Source organism: Cygnus olor, chromosome 10, assembly GCF_009769625.2.
Source record: "Cygnus olor isolate bCygOlo1 chromosome 10, bCygOlo1.pri.v2, whole genome shotgun sequence".
NCBI classification, from domain to species: domain Eukaryota; kingdom Metazoa; phylum Chordata; class Aves; order Anseriformes; family Anatidae; genus Cygnus; species Cygnus olor.
Genome location: NC_049178.1, coordinates 18035661 through 18050487, shown reverse-complemented (window position 1 = coordinate 18050487; position 14827 = coordinate 18035661). Strand labels below are relative to the sequence as shown.

Below are 14827 nucleotides of genomic sequence, written 5' to 3'. Positions count from 1 at the left end.
CAGCCATCCAGAATTAATGAGACCTACTTGTTGATGATAGTTGGGATGTCCCATATTAATTTATTGGCCGTGTTTAAATGTTGCTGAAAATGTGGTCATATTGGGTAGTAATTTGCAGGGGGGCTTGCCGCATTGTGTAGCTGAAAAGCAGTATTTTTCTTAGCAGTGTGTCTGGAAAACAGTGCAGTTGTACAAACAAAGCCTTGATATTGTTTGTAGCACTACTCCCTCTTTTCATGTTGTGTTTACCGAGTTCACTAGCCAAAACACTTCTGCGCACTCTTCAGCCTTGTAGGTCATCTTTGCTCTAAAAAAAACGTATATGCCCATCTCTCCACACAGCATCCTACGGAAAATATTTTGATCTTCATTGCTTCAGCGGGACTGGTGGGATGACACAAAGCAGTTGGATTATGATATAGTTTGGGGACAAACACAGCTAATGTTCGTGTGAGAGAAGCAGACTATAGTCTACTGAGTAAGCAAGAAATGAGTGTGAGAGGGAAAACTATATAGCATATGTGGGGAAAAAAACAAAACAGTGACTCTCCTTCTACTGCCAGGATATTTAAAAACAAAGAAACAAGAAAGCATAGCGAAGCAAAACGCGCCTTGCAACCAAGCGAACCCGTGGATTTCTCTTACTATGTGTGAGGCCGTACATGACATTGTTGAGGTCACACATGGATCTCCTCTTGCCCAAATGCCCTCGGGGAGGTTTGTGTCGAGTTCGGGGCAGTTGTCCCCAGCAGGACCTCTGGCACAGGGGAGGAAGATGCTGCTGTGGTTGTAACCTCCATGGGTGATGGGACTGTCTGAGACCACGTCATGGTTGGTACAGGACCTCGTAGGCCTTTTGTGGGTTGACTCTCAAGAGCTCCTTGTTGATTTGAATCTTTACCTTTTAAAACCAAACAAAAACTGTGGCCTTTTGTGCCAAACCGTCTCTGAAGCCTTCTGTGCTGTGGGGGTCTGGGCATGGCTAGATTTATGGCAACGCCTCCCTGCGCAGCCTGTTGGCATTCAATCATCTAGGACAGTTCCATTGTCCTCCATGAGCTGATGACATGTTTCCAGTGCAGGCCACAGCACGGATGTGCGGTTGCATTTCCCCTCTCAGAAACTGTGATCTGAGGCACTCCCGATGTTAAACAGCCCCGGATACTGTGGCTGTCCTCTGGGCCGTCCACCTCGGCCTTCCCACCACAGCTGTGCTGAGGAGAGGGCCTCCCCTCGGATCTCCTCACGTTCTCTGGAGAATGCAAGTTTGGGAGACTGTGGGGGAGATTAAGGGGTTTGCATCGCACGTTGCTAAAGGCCTGGTTGCCTCGTTGGACAGAGCTGTTCCTCGGGGGCCTGCAGAGAGCCAGGTAAGGTGGCCCAGGTGTCAGGAGCCGTGGTCTCCTCACGCCGCTGAGTGAGGAGGGTGAGACTGGGAGGGCGTGTGCCAGAAATGCAGAAGTTCTCACCAGATGCGTATTTTAGGGTTGACGGTAAGGAAAGAAGTGTATCATCATTCTCTCTTAACAGTTAGTCAGGGCTGGGGCATTTCTTGTAAAGACCCCATGACTAACAGCGCAGTGGGAAGTCCAGAGGGCTTCATGAACTTAATGATGAGGTTTTTCAGTGCCTTCCTTGAGGTAGATGCAATTTTCACAAAAAAAATGTGTTCTCTTTACTCCCCTTTCTGTTAAGAGGGGAAAGAAAAAGTTCATCTTGAAAACCTGAGTATGCAAAGCCTCTCACACGATACACTTCGCTTCCTACCAAGCCTGGGTGCTCTGGGTCCCCGTCTACTGGCACTGCCTGCAGCTGAGCGCTGGGAGGGACGTGCTTTTGGTGGAAGGTTCTTGTGCCGAGTCCAGAATAAACACAGCATTTCTTAACTTCTGTAAGGAATGCAAGCAGATGCCACGGAAATGAAAGATCCTGTTTAACACTGATATTGCAACCTTGATCTTTTTTTTTTTTTTTTTTTTTTGAGTTGAAATGTGGGAAAACATCATAAGATGTTGCAGAGGGTTTTTGGAAAGCCTGTGTTTCACACACGCTCGGGTTTGTGCAATGCCTTTGTAGGTGGTGTGTGGTTTGTGTCAATCATCAGTCAGGTGCTAATGGTGATAGAGCTGCGTGCAGCCTCTGAACCCGACACCTCGCGCACTGATCTTTGCAAACACGTTTATACAAGCTGGGGGACTGCAGGCTTGTATCCACACTTTCAGACTTCAGGAGAAGGCAGAATACCACTTCTGCAGCATCCTCAGACGTGTTCCTCAGTCCTTCCTTAGCCTTGATACCAATTCAGCCGTTTCATCTTTTCCCCAGCAGACTAAGCAACAGCACAGATTGGCTGTTATAATTAATTTTGTGCAGGAAGCACGAGTGTAATGTTTTGAAACCTCCTGATTTCCTCTCTTGTTAAGGAGGACGCTCCTTGTAGACCTTTACTGGTCTTCCAGTAACGGAAAACATGACACTTTCCATGGGGCTGGATGTGGGTTTGGCAAAGAAATTTTAGGGGATCGGTGTGCCTGACTCACCGGATGGAGGTTGTAGCAGCTTTTAAATGAAGTTTGTTGTTGGGGTAATTTGTGCCCATTGCTTTTGTGTTCTTCCTGTTACGACTGGATGCTGCTTGCTGTTCTTCTGAATCCACCACCGAGAGCACGTTATAAGAAAGGGAAACTCCCATGTCAGCCCAGTAATATCAGCGTGTCATGATGACACCACGCACTCTCAGGGCTCTATACCTTCTCTAATTATTTTGTTGATTTTAATTATTTTTTTTTTGAAATGCTGTGTATCTATTAGCGTGGTCCTAGAGTGCCTTGCAGAGCTGCTCCTGCCAAACAGTGAGCAGTCCTAAGAGTTGTTAAAACTTTAAATGAGAAGTAGAGGTGCTCGGCAATTCTCAGAAGTGTTCGGCACCTTCCAGGATAGAGCAATTTAGAAAAGAAAAAAAAAAGAAAAAACACACAACAAAAAACATGAGATGTAGTTATGCAAATTATGACCTTTAAATGCATTTTATATTTGGATTGAAGTTGCTAACGCATTCTTTCCAAGTTCTGTTTTCCAGCATGATTCTGCTTTGGGTGCTTCTCTTTGTATCAGTGGAGCGGAGCGGTGCCTTCCTGCGGAGGGAAAGCAGGACACGGTGCCTCCGAAAAGCAGCCACCGCCCTCTGGGACGGGCAGCGCATCAGTTAGCGAGGAGTCTGAATAGGTGGATTTTAATTTCTCTGGAGGGTCTGACCATGTTAACTAGATGGCAGATTCCTCATTAGCTAGATGGATTAAAATTTGTATCATGGCTGATGCCTATCCTGACTAATACGTGTAAGTAACAGCTCGTTCTACTAGAGCTGTTGGACGTGGCTTGGGTGGAGGAGAGGAATTGGCTTCTGCAGAGGATATTTGCAGAAAGTCACATTTCCACCATATGTTAGCAGGAGTCTCTTTGGATGCAGGTTTTGGATAGAGTCCCCTGTGTTGCTGTAATCTGGTTTGTCCTTTTTCTACCACTAGTTCTGAATCATACCAACTACTTGGACTCTTGTGCGTGTTTCCTTGAAGGACAGTGGGAATATTTCTGCTGGCTCAGCTGCCTTTCACCTATTATTTCATCTCGATGAAGAAGTAAGGTCTAGGGGACTGAAGGAGAAATTTTGTGTCTGTCAGAAGCGAGAAGGGCTGCAAAAAAAATCCCAAATTTCTGCCCAATTAAAAAAAAAAAGGTACCACAAACCTCATCAATCCTGATTTAGGTCTGGCTTTTGACAAATCATTATGTGGGAAGGGAAATATCCCTTTAATTTTTAATAGCTTTGCAGTGAAGTTTTATTAGGCAATAATCTGGTTCCTGAGTGGATAAAAGATAAGGTTGAGGGCCAAGTAATTTTTTCCCCTCCTGTGCAACTGGGAAAGGGAGAGAGGGGTCATGGTGAGACGGCTGCCTTACGAAACTCAAAGCAGCATCCTTCTCTGTGCCACAAGCATACAAAATGCTTCCAAATGGATATTTACAACATAAATATGTTCAGGATGTGGGTAGCGAGAGAAGTGTGGGAATAGACGCGAAGGTGCATGGGAGTGGGGATGCGAAGGGGGAGGTGTGAAGAGAGCCAGGAGAGTGTGATGCACATTTTGCAGATAACTTCTCTTCGTGTGCCTCCTTCCAGAGCCTGGGTGTGGACTTCCTTCTCCTACCAGTGTATCCTGGGGTTTTCTGTGCAGCACAATGAGGTTCTCGTACCCATCTGTTGGCTAATGTCACCGCATCATTATTTCCCAAATAGTTTTATTGTCAGGGAACAGCAGCTGATAGTAAGTCTGGAGGAGTCAAGTAGCTCCATTTGTAGTTTTCTTCATTGTGGTTGGCGTTTCCTGAAGTATTTCTCAGGCACCGCATGCAGTAGACATTTCACTGGCACTTAATAAAGCAGTATAGGGCGCTCCTCGATAATATAATCCTTATGCCAGCCCGGTTGCTAAACCCATGAGTCCCTCAGGCAGTAGTAGACAACTACTCTTGGCGTTGTTGCTTGTTTTACTGTTGTCTCGGATGACTAGGCAGCGTTTCTGTGATTTTAAGGCAGCGTGTTATTGCCAGTATCTGGGATGAAATTACCACTTACAGATGTAGAGGTGAAAATCTGACTCCCTTCGGCTGCTGAGCAGCACCGAGCATCGCTGGCTCGGGGGAGGCTGGCGGCGTGGAGCACCTACGGCGCGCGGGTCGTTTCGGCTTGCACTGAGTACCAGGAGTAAGCATCTGGCCCCTTCTTGTCTTTTTTTTTTAACATCTGCTTGCCTGATTGTTTTCTTTTTTTTTTTTTTTTTTTTTTCCTGTGGCTCTTTTAATTTGTGGTGAATGTGTATTTAATGTAAGTAAGATGTTAGCTTCTGTCTAGTTTTTCAGCAAGCATTCCAGTAATTACTGGAGTACCTTTGAATGCTACAGCTGCTATTTCTAAGTTAAGGAATCACATTTTCCAAGCGTTTATAACTGAATTCACATGGGTAAAACTTGGCATTCAGATTGCCGGCCCACATATCTTATTTTGTCTTGATCCTTTATGTGAGCATATCAGCTTTGTGTTTGATTAAATGGTAAAAACGGCTTCTCGCTGCTTTGGGTGGGCTTGGAGTAATACTGCTTTGTGGAACTGTTTTAATTAAGAAAAGAAATAAATACTGATGTGGGCCTTGAAATTATTTGTTTGTAGTTACTACTGTGGGATGGTGTCTTTTATTTAATTATTATTTATTTTTTCCCCTTCTCTCTGTCCTCCTTACCCTTTAATACTGTGAGGGAGTTGCTCTTGTTTTAACGTTGCTTGTTGGTATCTCTGTGAGGAGCTCCTCACAACGTGGTTTGATTCCTTCTCTGCTGATGGCAGGAAATGCCTTCGTGCCAGAGGATGCTGGCCGAGGCCAGGCTTCCCCCCTCACCCGCAGCAATATTAACTTGGCTTTTCCGAGTGCTCCCGGAGAGCAATGTGCCCGGTTCCTGTTGACTGGGGGGGGTTGAAGAAGGAAAAAAAAAAAAAAAAAAAAAACAAGCTATGATTTAAAATTCCCCGTTTTTTTCTTTGCAAATCCCCGCATTATGTCTGCAGGCTTGTGGTGACCTCTGGATTGGCTGCACCGGCAGCAGCGCTGTGGTTTGCGCTGTTTGAAAGCGCGGTGCTGGTTTTGAGGGTGTCCCAGTGCAGCCATCGCAGCTCCAGCCCCATCGGTGCTCTGCATCACCAAGTGGCTGACTCGCTCTCTTTCTCTCTTTCTCCCCCTTTTTTCTTCTTAGGCTGTGAAGTCTGGTCCGGTGGAAATACGATTCTTGCATTGCCACGTCCAGAGACATGTATTTTACGTTTGAAACTCTTTTCTGACACTTAAAAGCTGAAAAGTAATGAGCAAAAAAAATACATATATATAGGAAGAGTTGTGAAATTTGACCTCCAAATATACAGAGTAGATGTGAAAACAGAGGTTTTCTCTGGAGGAAATAAGGTACCTTGTGCGGTTTGTTTCTACGGGCAGGTACGCTAAATGTAGGGCAGAGGAGTGGAACAATGAACCTAAACTGATGGAGCTGGTAGAGCTGAGTACTTCAGTAAGTTATATTATTTGGTAACAGGAATTTTGTGAAAAGCCTTAGTCTTCCAATAAAAGTCTGAGAATACTGCCGTTCTTAATTAACTACCAATATTAATTTATGTCACTGTTATTGACAACAGTTTTGCTCACACTTTAATATTTGAGCTGCTTAACTCTTCATTGTGGCAAATGTCACTTTAATAGGACGCATGAAATGATGTTCCACAAGTAATTATGCTTTAATTACAATTCGGGAGAGAAATATATCCGAAATCAGGAGAGAGATGCTGGATTTGGTCCTGAGCTCAGATTTTGTTGGCGTAGGGCTTGCAGTTACTGATGTCTCTGGGCTCTGGGGTGTCCCCTGCACTTTGCCCAGCGCTTACCTGGGTCCCAGAGAAGTGTGTGTGAGCGTGGGGACAGATTTCTTGATCAGGGTCACACGTGGTTGGAGCTGATGGTGGGGTTGAACAAACGACCGTCCCACGAGGCGTTTGTGGGGCTGCCCGTGCCCGACACGAGCAGAATATAACCCCAAACGCGCTTCTTGCTCCTCTGTGCAATAGCCTTGTGCGGCGTGTACGGGTGGGCTCCTCGTCCCGTGGCCAGGACCTGCAGGTGAAGCATCCAGACAGGGCTGTGGATTTTGGCTTAGCCCTCCTCGGCGTTTCAAGAGCCGCTTAAACTCAAGGAATCCGTCCCTCTGGAATTCAGCAAACTCACCCAGCCCCGCAGGTCTGCCTCTCCATCAGTGTGCTCCCGCCTGCTCGCTGTCTTTGCTGCGGTGCCGGCAGAGCCGCTGGCGTGTCGGGGGGACAGCTCTGTGATTAATGGCACCGCTCGTGGGCTTGCCGTCGGGAGCTCCTTATCAGCCGCCCCGCGAAGCCCCCGCGGCCGTGCGCGGAGCGTGGCGGCGGGGAAACGCCGCCCTCCTCGCCCAGGAGTTAGGGCAGGTCGGCCGGCTGCTCTGTGGTTTGTTGTGTCTGGTTTGGTTCCTACTTTTCAAGTTGCAGTTGTATTTGGTCATTTGAGGCTTATTTTCACAGTCTGGCCAAGCCAGCAGGATCCCCGTGCGCTGCAGGGGAACATAAAACATCAGCCTTTAAGCTGGAGTGCTCAGCAGATAAGGATTTTAAGTCTCTTGCATCGTGCACTGTGTCTTATGGGCTTATTTAGTATACTCCATTTGATTTAATTTAGATACTGAATAAGGAGAAGCACTTCAGTAGCCAGAAAAAAGTATCGCCTCTTCTTTCCCCGTTTCCTAACAGACAAAATGGCTGGAAGGGCTGATTTGGGCTGGGATTACATCGATTTCATTGTAAAAAGTAACAGGGTGTTTTCAAACCGCTTAGAAATCACGTTACGCTCTATCTGTACTGCTAAGTTCTCAAAAAGCAAGCAAGAATCCATTGGGCTTTTGTTTTATTTTTGCTTTTCCGTGACTGAACATAAAGAATAACTCGTGGACCTTTGCAAAGGTTAGGAAGTTACACAATCTGCCCGTCGGTGGCCGGTGGCTCTGCCAGCGCTCTCCCCCTTCCCATAAACACAAACGAGAACTGTGACCGGGCTGCTACACGTCAGCATGCATGCTGATGGGGAGACGTTTGTCTTGCTGAAAGGTTTGGGTTTGCTGCTCGTTCGCGTTGGCAGAGCGGAGAGCTGCCTGGGAGCAGGAGGGGACGGAGGGCAAGTGCGGGGACGCCGCTCGCCCGTGGTGGCGCGGTGGGGGTGGCCCCGCTGCTGGGGCGATGACGAGCGGCTCCTGGCTGCACACAGCGTGGATGGGAAGGAGGAGGAACAGAAAACCCACCACAAATGTCTTACCGAGGCAATAGGATGAGCGAAATCTCTCCGTGGCGAAGGCAGCGTGCCTGGGAGGTTTGAGGAGTCAATGGGGTTGTTTGCGTCACCGCCTGGCCGTGGTACACATGGGGTTCATTTCTGTGTGCCCTTCGCTGAATGCCTCCCAAGCAACGCTGCAAAAAATGCATTTGGATGCTGGTCAATCTGCACGCTCAGATAACGGTTTATTTGAGAGTATTAATTATTGCATGAGTCTGCACTGCTGTGGAGTAATGGCAGTTGGGCATTCTCTCAGCCAGTGGCAGCCTGGAGGGTCGTCAGAGTGGGTGAAAATCATCCCAGAAGTATGTTTAAAAAAAGACAGGGAGAAAAAAAAAAAAAAGGAAAGAAAAGCAGGCCTCCCAAAAGCTGTGGTGGAACCCAGTATTAGCAAATGCTTCTAGGAAGTTTGACTGAGAGCCATATGGCAGTGTGGAGAGTATTATCCGCTGCTCCAAAAGTTGGTCTCTGAATCAGCCTATTGACTTCAACAGCACTTAATCATGTGTTTTAGTTCTCCTTTGAAAAGGGTTGCATTCCTGAATCATGTCCTCTGATTTTAACCACTAGACGGTACTTTGTTTTGTGGTAGCAGACAAGTCCAGTCATATTTCTGTGACTAAGTGTGCAAGTTTTGACTGCACCGCTGGTGAAGTATGCTGGTGAATATTCTTCCTCTTATCGAAATCTAAACGCGTGCCGCTGTCCTTGATTTTTGGGCTGAAATTCGGTGTCTTCTGTGATGCGGCTGGTGGGACACGGCAGGACACTGTGCAATTTTATACACTCATCTGCAGAGTGATGCGGATGCTGCCTGCTACGTGTGATGTAAATAAACACGGGGGAAACCAGTGAGCTCAAAATACTGCCCTGAATTGTGCTTTCAAAAGCCCCGAGTGGCGTTGGCGGTGATCGAATCCATCCGTTAAAACAAGAACCAGTTGTGCCAGGCCAAACCGGGGTTGTGTTTGGATGCCGCACTACATCCTGGATGCTCGCGGGTTGCTGTGCTGCGTCAGGGATGAACTGCACTCCACCTTTGTTTTGGGCCGCTCTGCTGGGCAAGCGGCTAGCAAGGAAAAGAGGGGGAAATCAGGTGAGATTGCAATTAACCGCAGCTGTTAGGGATTTAAATCAGCGAGGTGTCAGCCCCTCGCTGCTCTGAAGTGAGGCTGGGAGGCAGCTGGGCACTGCGGGTACGTGCTTAGCCCTGCAGCACCTCGAGGGAGGAGGAGGAGGAGGAAGAGGAAGAGGAAGAGGAGGATGCTTGCTGGGATGTGCCAAACTTTTGTGCTGGACAAAAGAGCACGTATATTGCTCTGCTGGGGAGGCGTGAAAGCAATGGGTGGGTTTGTGCCTCTTTGGGGATGTACCAGGCTGTGACCACCGTGTCCCTGTCCCGGTGCCGCTGCACGTGCAGAGCTGATGGACGCGGTCCGTGGGCTGCAGAGGTAGGATGCGGACGGCAGCACAGTCCAGGTGAGCGTCGTTCCCGGCTGCCCGTGGTCCTTCCTCTCTGTGGGCTGAAAGAGGGAGTCCCCAGCACTTCTTGCTGCAGTCTGTCCCCCGTTAAAATGGGCAGCCCCTGTGCTGCTACCTGACCTGGCACGCAGAGGGGACAAAACACCGTCCCAGCCGGTTACGGGGAGAGGGCGGCTGTGCTTCACTTCGGGCTGTACCAGTCGTTGTGTTTCAGCAGAATTTTTTGTCTCACCTTTGTGTTTTTACAGCTAAAGCGCTTTTTACTTCCCAACTTTCAACATCTGGAATTCGGTTTCAGTTTATTAAAAAAAAAAAAAAAAAATCAGAATCTGCAGTCTGCATGAAACACTGATGGCGTTGCGCTTGCCCGCGGTTTTTTAGCTTTAATTTTGTATCTTTCCTAAATGCCACAAGTCCGAAGTAGCTGCACGTTCAGTAGCTGCTGTTTTCTTCTTTGGCTTAGCCTTAACCATTTATTTTTTTGATTATTTTTCCCCTTAGACACTTTTCTAATTGGGGATAATACCAACCTGATTAATCAAATTAAGCAGGAGAGCGAAGTGGCTGATGCACGAAGCCGTGTGGAGCTGCTGTCAGTGCAGCCAGGTTGTCTTGCTGGAGCTGCTGCTGCTGCTTAGTGGGCCTCTCAGGCTTTTTTTTTTTCCTTTTTTTTTTTTTTAATAAGGTACTGTGTAGATCCCATTGACTTCAATTGTTGATTGGGATGCCTGACAGCCGGGAAATTAAGCCCCTTCTTTGTGACCGAGTTGAAGGCCAGATTTTGAAGGATTTTCAAATGCTTAGCACCAATAATTGGTGTTAGGTATTTTTTGGAAAAAGTTCAATTCTCATTTGGACATCTAAATAGGGGTGAGAGATTATGATACTTGTAGCGACTGGTGTTACTGGGATATGATGAAGGTTTTTCTGCGGAACCTGGCACCAAATGAGCTAGTTATTTTCCTGTCAAAATAAGAGCTTTGTTCTTTTGCGTTCCTCCTTTATTTGTCGACGCTGAGCGTTTCTGCAAAGTCTGATCCTGGAGGAGAAGCTTCCCTGCTTCTGCCTCGTTTTTATGTGTTTTCTGTGGTGTTTTTTCCAGGGGAGGGGGAGCAAAATGGGTCGAGTAAATCAGACAACTGTTGGAAAAAAGGGGACATGCAAAATCAAGTGTTCTACTTGCGTAATCTGTTTAACACCAGCGAGCCACAGAGCCTTGTGGGACACGGGAATAAAAGGAACATCTGTGCAGGCCACATGGCACGCTCCGGAGGAGTCCTCCATCCCAAGCAGCTCTGCTCTATTTGCAAATAAAAGCTCCAACCAACATCAAAAAGTTGAGGTGGATCCCAGCTGAAAGGGGAGAACAAATGTTACCTCTCGCTGCAGCGAAGTGCCCCCAGCCAGCAGCCTTCCTAGTCTTTTTAAGGGTGTTTTGGGCATGTGCTTCTGGTGGCAATTAATGTGTGTGTTTGTTTGTTTGTTAAAAAGGTTGTTTATTTTGGAGACACATCTGGGTTGGAAAATTTTTGGAAATTGCTGAGCTTCTGAAGCTACAATTAAATACGGGTATACGAGATTGAAATAAGAACGGGGATGATGCTCTTCTGTGTTTTTTGTTTGCTTGTTTGTTTTAAATTTTTCTCTGTTTCTGCTCCCATTGAACGTCCTGGTAACCCATCTGGCAAAGGAGCTGCAGAGATCCGAAGGCTTTCCAGGCTGCTGCAGGCGGCGTGTTTGGTAAACAGCCCCGTCAGCAGGTGGGGCCCCGGGGAGCCACAGCTGCTCCGGCCCCGCTCCCCTGGGTGCTCCCGGACTCGGGGACGGCTCCAGGGGAGGACAAACAAGCGTTTCGTCTCCGCTTGCAACCCATCAGGGCGCAGTACTTCTTGCAGGGCTGCATCCAGTCTGCAGCTTTGCATCCTCTAGGCAGGCTGTTTTGTTTTTAACAGAGTCGTGCATCGGCAAGCTGGGTAGTCTGTACCAAGCAGGCACGTATTTTTTAATATGTAAATAGGAAAGGATGCTGGTTTCAGCTCTATTCCAATGTACCCAGGGCGGCAATAACGCTTTTTTAAATCTCTGCGAAACAGATTGTACATGGCAAAATTAATGTCGCAACTCTCCAAGTATTTTCTCTAAAATATTTGAATTTTTGCATTTATTGTGCCGCTTGTTTGAGATAGCGAACGATATCAGCCATGTATTCAAAGCTTAATTGGTGGAACACAGATTTATCCTAATTTAAAACAGTCGCTTAAAAACAGTTTTGTATATATGTATACATGGGCACAACTTTTCCTACAGTTGTCTGTTTTGGAGCGGTCTCGTAGGCACTGATGTACGAGTTGAACCTGTTTTCTTTCGTGCAACATGGCTTTAAGAAACGATTAGCTAAAGCAGTGTTTTGTACTCTCATTGCAGTCAATAAACATCCTAATGCGAGTGGCGCGTGAGACGATTGAAGTTTTACCTTTGATCGGGCTTTGAAACGTATCGTGCGAAATATAGCCCAGGGTGTAAGTGCCTATGGATGTCTTCTTTCCCCCGGTGTTGGTCTCCTGGCCGCATGGTTGTGTTTGAGTTAGCGTCGGTTTTGTCCTGCCTGCTGCAGAAAGTGTGCTCCAGGTTGGGTTTGGAGCCCTGGAGCAGCGGGACGAGACGGGCACAGTTCCTTGTGCCGTAATGTAAGCTCTTGACAGCTCCTTAAATGCACGAAATGCTACAGCCTGTTCTGCGGTTCGATGTAGGAAACAGTGATCTTGGTTGCTTCGCCTCCTCCCGAGGTCCCTTCCAAACCTTACCGTGCTGTGACTCTGTGAAACGTGCCAGGAGCAGCCAGACCGTGGGGAGGAGAGGGAAGAGGGCTGGGAGCACCGGGAGGGGCGGTGGGGCTGACCTCACGCTGGTGAGATGAAGCCCGTAGTGGTCCACCAGATCGTCTGCCACTGCTGCCCCTGAGATGGAAGTAGTGAAATATTAAAACTTGTCTTTCGAATCTGTTCAATATTGAGAAGATTAATTTTTGTTGGGGGCAGATTAATAGGTTTCCTATTCTGATTAATCCAGTGATAATAGAAACGATGTGATTGCTGGAATTAATGAAGCCCAGATTCACGTTCCAAGCTTTGATTGACTCTGTGCTCCAGCTACACAGAAGCTGCTGCATCTCATCACCCCTTATTCAGCTGGCGCCTTCGCAGGATCTGTATGGGAGTGAGGCGGTGCAGGAGAAAATCTGTGCTGGAGGTCACATCGGGGAACCTGCTGGGGGAGAAGTTTGTCAGAGCGGCTCAGTTTTGCTCACACCGCAGCTTTATTGGAGTTTGCTGTTTTTAACCCGGCAGGCTATTTTTGTGAAACTCGTCGGAAAGGAGTGTCCAATTCAGACGTGTGGGCGCATCATTAGAAGCTTCAATTTGTCAATGCCAGATCGAACTCAAGTGCGTGGGTAGATCATTAAAGGCTTCAGTTTATCAGAACCGATCTATTCCTTGTTCCTCTCCCTCCTCCACCCTTCCCCTCCCCAGAACGCGGGGTGTCCCCGCGCTGCGGCCCGTGGGGTGCCCCGGGGCCATGTCGGGCTCCTCCTGGCAAGCAGCCGCCGTGCCTGGCTCCGTCGGGAGCTGGCGGGGAGGAAACGTTTTGTGGAGTGTTTTGGCGAGGTCAGTTCTTGGTGGTGTAAGAAAAATCCCTTTTTCCAGGCGTGCCATCAAAGCGCAGGCCCAGCTGGGGCGCGATGTCCTCACCTCCTCCCAGTGCTGCCCACCATGGCCCTCACCTGCTGCAGGCCGAGTGTATTATTTAGTCAAGTCCCTTCGCCTCACAAATCTCACAACTTGAAATCTTTTGAGCAAGCATTAGCCAAAATGAGCCCCGATTCTTCATCTTTAAAACGGGGCTAATAATCCTTTCCTTCCCTACAGCCGTATTGTGGCTCAGGCCTGCTAAGCAGTCGCATACTGAGGTGCCGCAGGTCAGCCGGGGAAAGCTTGCCCCAACACGTGTAGATGCGGCTTTCTGCTCGGCTACATACCCATCTGCGTATCTGTCATCGAGCGCGGCGATAAACCCAGCCTCAGCTCTGTGTTCCTGACACTGCTCCGTTGCTCCTCCAAAGCGCTCCGCTCCTCATGAATAAACTCGAGCTGCTGCAAGCTGCGGGTCACTGTCGGCGTGCAGGTATTTCGGAGCCACTGAGAGAGACGTCACGTTTAGCATAAGTGGTGTTCGAAAACCCCTTTTGGATCGGTTTTTATTGCGTAGCAAGGTTTTATAATAGGGTCGCATAATCCCTATATTTAGGTTTCTGAACTGTTGTGATCTTCTTTGAGCCGTGGTAATGCATTCAGGTAAGGAGGGGAGAAAGCCCGGAGGCCAGAGAAGAACCTTTTTGAATTTTTTTTTTTTTGTCTTATGAAATTCCATGCAGTCGTTGCTAAGACAGAAGCTTCCAGATGTTCCTCAGGACGGCTGCAGGGGGCTGCCGAAACAGTTAACTCCGTGAGGTCGGGTCCTCACCACCACCAAGCGCTGGTGGCTGTGGCAGGGCTGGGAGCAGCCACCGCGCTGGGGACGCTACGGAGGGAGAAGACCGGGCAATCAGGGGGCTGGAGGCACCGTGTGCCATCTTAGCCTTCATTTTTGTTTCCTACACCAGTCCTTCAGGATGCTTTCCTCTGTCGCAAAGTTTCTTGTCTCCTTGGAGGTCGTTGCCTCAGGTCCCTGTTGCGCAGAGGCTCTCCCAGGTGTGCATGGAGGCAGCGAGCGCCCTCCCATTTGAGCTGCTGCTTAAATCCCGTGTGAGCTGGTGGGCACCGTGTTCGGGTACCACAGCCCCCTGCTCGTATGCCTGAGTGTCAGCTTGTACGCAGCGTGGATGTTCTGTCGACGGAGAACATATACATCTCTTTTACAACACCCTTATTAGTAAAGCGGATGTTTAATTTGTGCAGCGACAGCTTCCTCTAAGCTAAGCTTAAACTCAATCTGTGTTACTAATAGCTGGGGAAAAAAACATGCTAATTGGTGTTTCTTAACTGATGTTTGCAAATTTTGCCTTTTCACCCTGAACATCAAATGGTTCTTATATGTGTTTTTCCTTATCTCAGAGGAAAGATTATTGCTAACAAGAGATCCTACATTTTGTTAAGGTTTTATTGGGATGCGATGAGCGCAGGCAGAGAGTAAATATTTCAGAAATTCAGACTGTTATATTTTGATAATGCAAAGTAGGTTAAAGTATCCGAATTTCATGAAACAGTGCAGTGTTTTTGAGCAGAATATGAATTTGGATGGTGACACATTTTGGTATTTAGGATGAACATAAACTTGCCTGTCGGAAGGAGCAAATTGCAAGTCTGAAATAACAGCATCTTTTAAAACCTTTCTTAATACTG

At 47.8% G+C, this 14827-nt stretch overlaps 1 protein-coding gene across 12 annotated transcripts in view; it reads left to right on the top strand.

Moving 5' to 3' along the window:
- FOXP1 (forkhead box P1) overlaps positions 1-14827 on the top strand; it is a 370950-nt gene that overhangs the window by 27901 nt on the left and 328222 nt on the right. The gene's annotated exons all lie outside the window — the stretch shown is intronic.